This window comes from Pararge aegeria, chromosome 21 (assembly GCF_905163445.1).
Source record: "Pararge aegeria chromosome 21, ilParAegt1.1, whole genome shotgun sequence".
NCBI classification, from domain to species: domain Eukaryota; kingdom Metazoa; phylum Arthropoda; class Insecta; order Lepidoptera; family Nymphalidae; genus Pararge; species Pararge aegeria.
In genome coordinates, this window is record NC_053200.1 from 9,683,942 (window position 1) to 9,693,009 (window position 9,068).

The following is a 9,068-nucleotide window of genomic DNA, read 5'->3' on the forward strand; positions in this document are numbered from 1 at the left end:
GAGTGCAGGGAAAATTTATTTTTAGCAAGTATTTAAAAATTTTAAAAAAAAGCTAGTTTATATATATATGTATAAGAGGTATCTTCAGCCCTTTTATCTATGTCAATGTCTTTTTTAAGGGCTATAAAAATCCAACTAATCAATGTTTATTTGATTAAAAAGCGAAAAGTTCGCTATCTTATATCTTTGGAATAATGAATCTGGGTTCCTTCTTTCTAACTATACCAATATTAAAAGCTATCTATATTTCTCTAAATTGGAAGTGAGATCTCTACAAAATAAGTCTTGTTTAACGTGTCTATTAACTTATTCCGCATCTTTTTTCTTTGATTTATTTTCAAAACGTTGTTTTATAAAATATGACGCCATGCTCACGTTAAATCACTAATATCCATGTAGGCATAGGTAGTAGGTACCCATTATAAACACGATACAAAATCATCGGTTCGCTGCACCAAATGAATGTGATGAGACAATCGAGAACAAGGTTGAATAAATATCACTACCTAACATTAAATACCTATACCTAGACAATGCAGGTTCAGAAAATTATTCGCGAATGCTTTTAGGTCATTAGAATTCTTTGTTTGATCTCATAAGTTGGTTGACCGATAAAGGTAAAAACAAAGTAAACTGGACTTAACAGTGTTTCAGTGTCCTGTATGTTGTTTATGTTATCGTAGTTATAATTGTGCAACTTTGGTAGAATTATCTTCCTCGTTCCTTATTATAATGAAGAGCTAGCTAGTTTAGCGTTTCGAAATGTAGTAAGATTTAACCATTGCTCGCACGTTCATAAGTAAAGCAATTATCGGATGTTTTTCTTTTATCATGTTATTTTGACCTATCATGTATTGCTATTCTGGTCCATATTTTTATCCAAGATACCTTCTAACTGTGGAGAATTAGGGAGTAAATATTATTCACTTCTTTTTCTCTTCTTGAATTACTTTTATTATAACAAACTCTCAATCATATAATGTTTATTAAACAACTAATTTAGAAAAGCACTTCAAGCCAAGTGTCATATAATCTTGGGAAATTGGACTGTGTATGTTTTTGGAAAAAATAATTTCTTGGTGTTTAGATTTTTTCAAACTAGTAGGCACTAGTATTGCATTTCAGTATTTTATTTAAAACATCAACTTTCTCTTCGCTTCTGGCCTTAAAATTAAAATTGATAATAATAAAAGAACGAAATTATCCAAACAGCGAGATTCAGTGACCATCACCATTATCAGCAATGATATCGCAATGCAAATAATGACCGTCATTTTATTTGCCATTTTTTATTGACACATCATGTGTGATCAACAATGGATCGGTCGTTATGATTTTTAACTAGAAAGGAGAATATGCAATGGATAGCAATAATTAAAGTACTGTTAGGCTTTTGAGTGTAGGTACTGATGCTTTAGACTGCACCGTTATGACCTTACAGGTAGGTACGTTAATATAATGAAACGAAACCTGCTATTAGGTAGCATAATTTAATGACTTTAATCAGGATTATCTCTCTGCAGGGTATCGCAATACCTTAATAATTTTGGCTAAGTTTGCACTTATACGAGTACGTGAGTGTATGTTTTAATTTTGTGCATGGAATTATTTTGTCTTACTTGTACTTTGCTATGTGACCGAATTGGTCAAGGTAAAAATGATTCAGTATAAAAAAATCAAAACTAAACTATGCTATAAATTAATAATAAAGTAGAACTGAATCCTTCAGAGTTTTTTAAGATCTGATTTACACTAATTTTTAACCAACGTCAAAAATGTGAAGGCTCCTTTTTCGATTATGGTTGATTCCTTTTATTAATGTATCATTGTAGCTTTTTGTGTAAAAACTCGTCCAGGAAAAAACACCCGGTCTACCGACACGCTTCTTTCAGCTTTACTTAGTGAGTTGATTGCTCAGCACCAACAAATTAATATAAGCTAAGGTTCATAATACTATATAATAATTAATAAGATAATTATCGCAAAGTATCTGAAAATTATTTAATATACGCTTTGGTTAGATGCATTTTGGTTATATATTTGGTTTGGGTATAAAAATTATCATTTGTTTTTATAATTTTATTAAAATATTGGTCTTGTGATTCAAAAATAAGAAATTTTCTTTAAAAACTTCAAATATAGAAGAGAATTTTTATCTATAATCTCCTAAATTATAATTTTCGCATGAAGATATAATAATAAATAAACGGCGTGGGTGTTAGTGTATTGACAGGCACTACGCCTCCAGTTGCTGGACTCAGGACGGCCCAAGTGAACGCTCTGTTTATAGGCGATCGTTCTCTACAAATCATCAGCAGTGTTTATAGGCGATCGTTCTCTACAAATCATCAGCAGTGTTTATAGGCGATCGTTCTCTACAAATCATCAGCAGTGTTTATAGGCGATCGTTCTCTACAAATCATCAGCAGTGTTTATAGGCGATCGTTCTCTACAAATCATCAGCAGTGTTTATAGGCGATCGTTCTCTACAAATCATCAGCAGGGCCACGCTTCGTCCGTCAATCCTAACTATAATATTATAAATGCGAAGGCGTGTTTGTGTGTGTGTGGCCTTCCTACACGACCTAATTCAGCGACTAGTCAACTTGATTTCTGGCATATAATTAGACGAAAGGACGGAGAGTAACATAGACTTATGCTTTTATCCCGAGAATACAAACTGTTCCTACGGGATTTAAACGTAATAAACGCAGAGACTGCTAGAAACTAACTTTTTCTAATTTATTTGTTTTAAAGTCCCCGCGCATTGGAGCAGCTCGTTGGTCTACGGGTTTGTTTTTTCGCTACAGGTCACGAAGACTTGGGTTTGAGAACTGTCTTGACTTTCAGTGCCAACCAACCTGATTTTTTTTTAAATTATAATGAATTAAGATATTATTATTGCCGTCACGTCAGCGAAGCCGCGGGCAATAACTAATTATTTCCCGCGGCTTCGCTGACGTTAAGTTAAATTATTGTTTTGGTTCTAATTTTCCACCCTTATTTAATGCCTTTGGAGTTTGAATTTTTAAAATTTGTAAAACAAATATTTCTTTATTTTTAAGCGAAAACCTAAAATCAAAGTTTCATGGATGTAAGTTGAAAAAAAAAATGAAGGATTACTACACAACGATTACAGACATGATTACTAAGTCTCGTTAAGTCCCCGCGCATTGGAGCAGCTCGTTGGGTCTTGATCTAAAACCCTCTCTTCTGAGAAAAAGGAGGAGGTTAAGTATTTGTAGTAAAAATTGTAAAAAAGCCTTTTTTCTAACAAACACTTCCTGTGCATTTCATTATATGAGTCATAATAATTCTGCTCTACGCATGCGTGTCTAGGAGTAATTATGACGGAAACCGTTAATTGAATATAATAAAGCCGAATAATTCTATTAAATACCATAAATTTCAAGATGAATCACCCACACCTTTTCGAAATAACAATGTCAGTACGTATAAATTAAAAATCTACATGACAAAAGCCGTGAAGGCCTGCGGTTTAAAATTTTGGCGTTTCCAAAAATTGTACCGATGGAAAGCGGATGGCCGTTTCCGGCGCTTTGTGGGCGACCGATGTCCTCGTCGGAGCAAATTGTAGGTAATGGCGCAGTGTGAATTTATAACAGTTATCTATGTCGTGAAATCTGTGGAAGCCTTCAGAGGGCAAGAATTTAATATGGGCATTTTTCAGAAATATCTCGTTTGTCTAGAGGTTGGATTTTTCACTACAGGTCACGCAGACCTGGTTTAAGAACTCTCAGGTTTTGAGTTTTTCGGTCGAGATATTTTCAGTGCCGGTTGGGAAATTGGTGTTATCTACCTTCAGAGGTAGGCTTATGATCGTGCCGCTAAGTCATCGGTACCGGTTACTATCAGTAACATGTGATAATAATTGTTACAAGTTGAAATAAATGAATTTTGAATTTTTTGAATTGATTAATAAGTGACCACTGACACTATATGACCCTTTTATATAAGCACAGCTGATGCTGAGTGATTGTCACGGTGCAATTTTATGACAACTTTATAGTTATTTCTCTAAAAGTAATATACTTGTGGATGATGGGGTCCCAAGGTGGTAGATTGGCGACCCCATATGGGAAATCACAGTGTCGATTAAAGCACACCCTAATGAAGTGGACGTACGATATAAAACGAGTCGAAGAAGTCGTAGTAGGTACTTATAGGTATTATACCAACCTGCATATTCAAAAAAAAATTATAATGAATAATTGTTAGACCAAGCAGACCTCCCACCTGATTACAAGTGAAAAACGATCGCCTAAACGCAGAGCAATATTTTGCAGGGCATGTGAGAAACACATCCTGCAAAGTGTTGCCCAGTGCCCGTCAACCTGAGGCGTAGAATTAATCATGTGCCTGTAATTAATTGCCTGCATTGAAATAGTGGGGTGGGTTTATGTTCTCTTTCCTATGAGAGAGAACGCCATGCCCAGCTTTGGCACCTTGATGTACTGAGCATGATGGTGATAAAATTTCACATATTAATCCTATATATCATGGAGAAATATGCACAGATACCAAAATTGGTATCCATGGAAAATTATTAATTTCTTGCCCCATGTATTTTTTCAATTATTGTGGCAGTTATACCGATATACCATTATGTTCGTGTGAGTGTAATAATTAAAAGACTGATGGACTAAAGCCCGAGGCCTTTGCCCTGTGTGACATTTCCCACTGCTGGGCACAAAACTCTTCTCTCATACGAAAGAGAGGTTAAGAGCTTAGTCTGTTTATCCAATGCTATGCCCTGGTTATTTCCTATTACTTAAGCCAAACAATTATGAAATTACCTACTTATTCAATATTCCATTCTTATAATGAACTAGTTGTACCCTGCCACGTTTTGCTGTGGCACATTGTGATTGAATGGTTGAGAAAAATAGATAAAAACAATCCTTGATGCGTATTATAATATCATGCTAAAATTTCAGCCCGATCATTGCAGAACTTTTTGAGTTTTGAAGCTTACTCAAACCAACATAACATTTTTATATATATAGATATGTGTTTTAGGTTTAAAGATGTCCCTCGTACTTCCAAAGGTTACCACAGCTGGTGGACCACATCATTTATTACTATAAAAAAACCTTTAAAATGTTGTCAACAATTATAATTATAAAAATAATTTTAACGCCCCCACAATCTCCTCTAGGGCTAAAATTTTCTCATGGGCTCATGTCTAAAAGAGCTAAAATTCAAAATTTAGTTTTTTATGATTTTTTCTAATCATTAACGCCCCCGTTATACACTTCGGAGATTTAACACTTATAAAAAAGTTAGCCTATCCATTAAGGCAATGTATCCTCTACATGGGTGCAAAATTTCAATTCAATCGGATGTATAGTTTAATAGTTTTAAACGGAACAACCATAAAAAACTCTATAGATTTATATATTAGTACAGATAGGGTGTTTTTCAAGTATTGTCATAGAATCGGACTTATATTATTTCGCATGGAGAAAGTTAAAGAGTCGGGATGTGGTGGGGTGTATGATTCCGTTTATCTCGTAAGATACTTAATTATTATTAATGTCTTATTATATTTTGATTTAACGCGGTAAAGGCAATCGCATAAAATAATACGCACTAAGCAAACGTGTGAGTTATTAAGAAGACAAAAGTGGCTCTAAATGGTTCGTGTAATGCTGCATCTAGCTAGCTAGCATTAGCTGTCCTTACACACAGTAGCTGCGTCGCCAATTCCTTATTCTTGGCTGGATCTTGGCTGACACACTATCGTGTGTCTTGATTTCTTCAATTTTCATAATCTGCACCAAACAGATCTTCCGCAATGTCTCTACGAACATGACACCGGAGCATCCTCAGGAGATGTTGGCTTTACAATTGGGAAGAGTCAATCTAATAATTTTAAAGGAGTACTGAATCAATAAATCATAATAATAATACTTCTAGTAATTATTAATAAGAGGCATCTAAATGTAAAATATAAATGATATAGTTTATCGGTAAATGAGTCTGTATGCGAAAGTTGCAATTGATCGTTGACATTTCCTCGTATCGAACACGGAAGTTCATTCATCTGGTAACTACTTAACGGGACTCTTTCATGAGCGATCACGCACGACGTCATAGTGTGAAAACTGTGCCTATTGTAGAGTTGGCCGTTGGGATTGGCTAGGATGGGCTCGTGGGAAAGTATTTCGGTTTCTCCCTGTCCTTTCGCAACATTTTGAATACCTATTACAACCATGGGCGTGGGTAGAGCAGCCGTGTGTAATGTAACTAATTCAATGGCTCCTATTTAATAATTAATTATTTTTTTATTTTACTACAAGTTAGCCCTTAACTGCAATCTCACCTGGTATAGTGATGCTGCAGTCTAAGATAGTAGCGGGCTTACCTGTTAAGAAGTATGATAGTTATACCTCTAATAGGTTTCTACGTGACATCGCACCGGAACACTAAACCCTTAGCAGCACGTCTTTGTCGGAAGCGTGGTAACTAGCCACGGCTAAAGTCTCCCACCAGATCAGACCAGAGGAAGTTCAGAAATTATTAATTCCTAAATTGCCTCTTGACAACCGGGACGCCGGGATTCGAAACCGGGACCTCCTACTTAAATTCAAAGCGCTCACCGTTGCGCCAGGGAGGTCGTCAAAAGGCTCCTACTTTTTCGTTCCATACTAACTCATGACCTTTAGAGCGTCAAAGTTAAAGTGTTCATTACACCAGAGTTTCTTTATTTTTCCATAAATGGCACAAAAATGGGGTCTAGCAATTGCCTGTCTGGAAGATAAATAGAAAATAGAGATTTAATAATTAATTCTTTTATAGGACCCGTTGAGCTAACTACAGAAGGTACTAGAAATGTTTTATTCTCAAAAAGAGAGAAGATCTCTACCGTGGTGTTTTGATCAGCTAAAAGGCTGTTGAGGTGTAAGTGTTTGTGCCAAAAGATTATAGTAAAGTCCCTATAGTACCTACACTTAGTAATATGATACCTCCACAACTCTGTAATAAGGGGTGTAATGTTAGAACCAGTTAGCCTCCCAAAGCTACCGGCCGGTGGTGCACCCTGCCGACTTACTATTAGACTACTGGTGGTATAACCATTCTTCATAAGCTGGTCCAAAATCCAGTGACAGGTAACGGGGCATTAGTGTTGTCGGTGCGAGAAGACCAGCTCTTCGATCACCAACCCGCATACCAAGTGTGATTAATATAATTACGATGATGGTTTGTAAAATTCCAACACAGCCCCTAGTTCGAAGTGTTCCCGCTAGTTCCAGGTGGTCCCGCTATTCCTGGCTCTGGCTGCAATTTTGCTAACGGAAAATGAGAATGTTAAGGATCTCCAGAAGAGATCCATATCTTTATCGTAGAGCGTCTACTTAGTCGTTGGGGGAATAAAGTATTCATACTGGTAAGTAATCTTATTCTCAACGCCATCATCATGTCGACCATAGGACGTCCACAGGTCGACACAGGTCTCTTACTGGGATTTCAGTCACTACCGCGGTTTCATGTCTCTTGTATCCAAAGTCTTCGACTCGTTTTTTATCGTACGTCCATTTCATTAGGGTGTGCTTAAAGTAACACTGTGCTTTCCCGTACGGAGTCGCCACTCTACCACCTTGGGACCCCAACGTCCACCGGTATATTACTTTTAGAGAAATAACTATAAAGTTGTTATAAAAAATGCACCGTGACAACCATAGCATCAGCTGTGCTTATATAAAAGGGTCATATAGTGTCAGTGGTCACTTATTAGTCAATTCAAAAAATTCAAAATTCATTTATTTCAAGTGGGCCTAATATAAGTTTTTAAGGGCACTTTTGAAACATCAAGTATGTCTGTTTTTAGTGACTCTACCGCCGGTTCGGAAGGCAGAAGAAGCCGGCAAGAAACTCAGCAGTTGCTCTTCTCTAATATATTCAATAGCAGATAGGTTATGTTTCTAGATAATATTAAAACTTTAGTATATGTAACTTTATATCTAAATTCACATACAAGTTTATACGCACACAAATAACCAGAGCTGAAGTTGTCACCTTTTTTTTTGTAAACTTATTATGGTTATTTCAGTAAAGGATTGGTCCTAATAAAAATCTCTAAAACAAAAGGTTTTCATTACCATGATCGCTGCTACTGGCTTCAATCCCCGGCCCGCATCTTTAACTTTTGGAACTTATGTACAATTTAGGAAATTCAAATTCACCTCTCTTAATGGTGCATGTAAACGTCGTGAACCTGCATGCCTGATAGTACTCCATAACTCTCAAAGACGTACCCACCAATCCGCACTTCGTGAGCGTTGTGGACTAAGGCCTTAAACTCATCACATTCTGAGAGGGAGATCCGAACCCAAGCCTGATGATGAATTGATATTGATATGTCTACGAATACTTTTTAGAGAGAATCTTATAAACCTTATAGCGTGTTTATTGCGTTTTCTATTATTAAGCTCTGTTTTTAGGATTTTTATTTGTATTTAAAATATTCAATGTTTAACGTTAAAACCCACGCGTAGGTATACTATTTTAATTTGTTGTAGAGTTTATTGTAGGTACACACGTGCTCACAGTTGCATAATATAACTTCCTACCAACATCCGACCTATAATTAGAATGCGCATGCGTCACATTTTTATCACTCAGGCACGTCACAAGGATTAATAAAAAGGCATCATAGAAAACACGAGTTGTTAAATAGAAAATCTAACACAAACTAAAGCTAAGATACAGTTTATTATTTTTAATAATTTTTAATGAATGAAAACCTTTTACCCAAATAACCATAGTAAGTTTTCAAAAATAAAATGCAAAAGGTGACAATATCAACTCTCTTTATTTGCGTGCGTATACACTTGTATGTGAATTTATATATAATCTAACAGTGCTCATTCGGTATAAACCCACCCTATGCTAAAATATTTTAGTGACCCAACTGACAGGTCCAAATGTATGGCAATCCTTTCTTAACTGTTCTCTATTAAAAATAACCTGCTAAAGGCTAAAACTAATGTTCTACTGCATTAGCAGGTGGCACCAAACTGTTTCTGAAGATATGTTTATCTGCA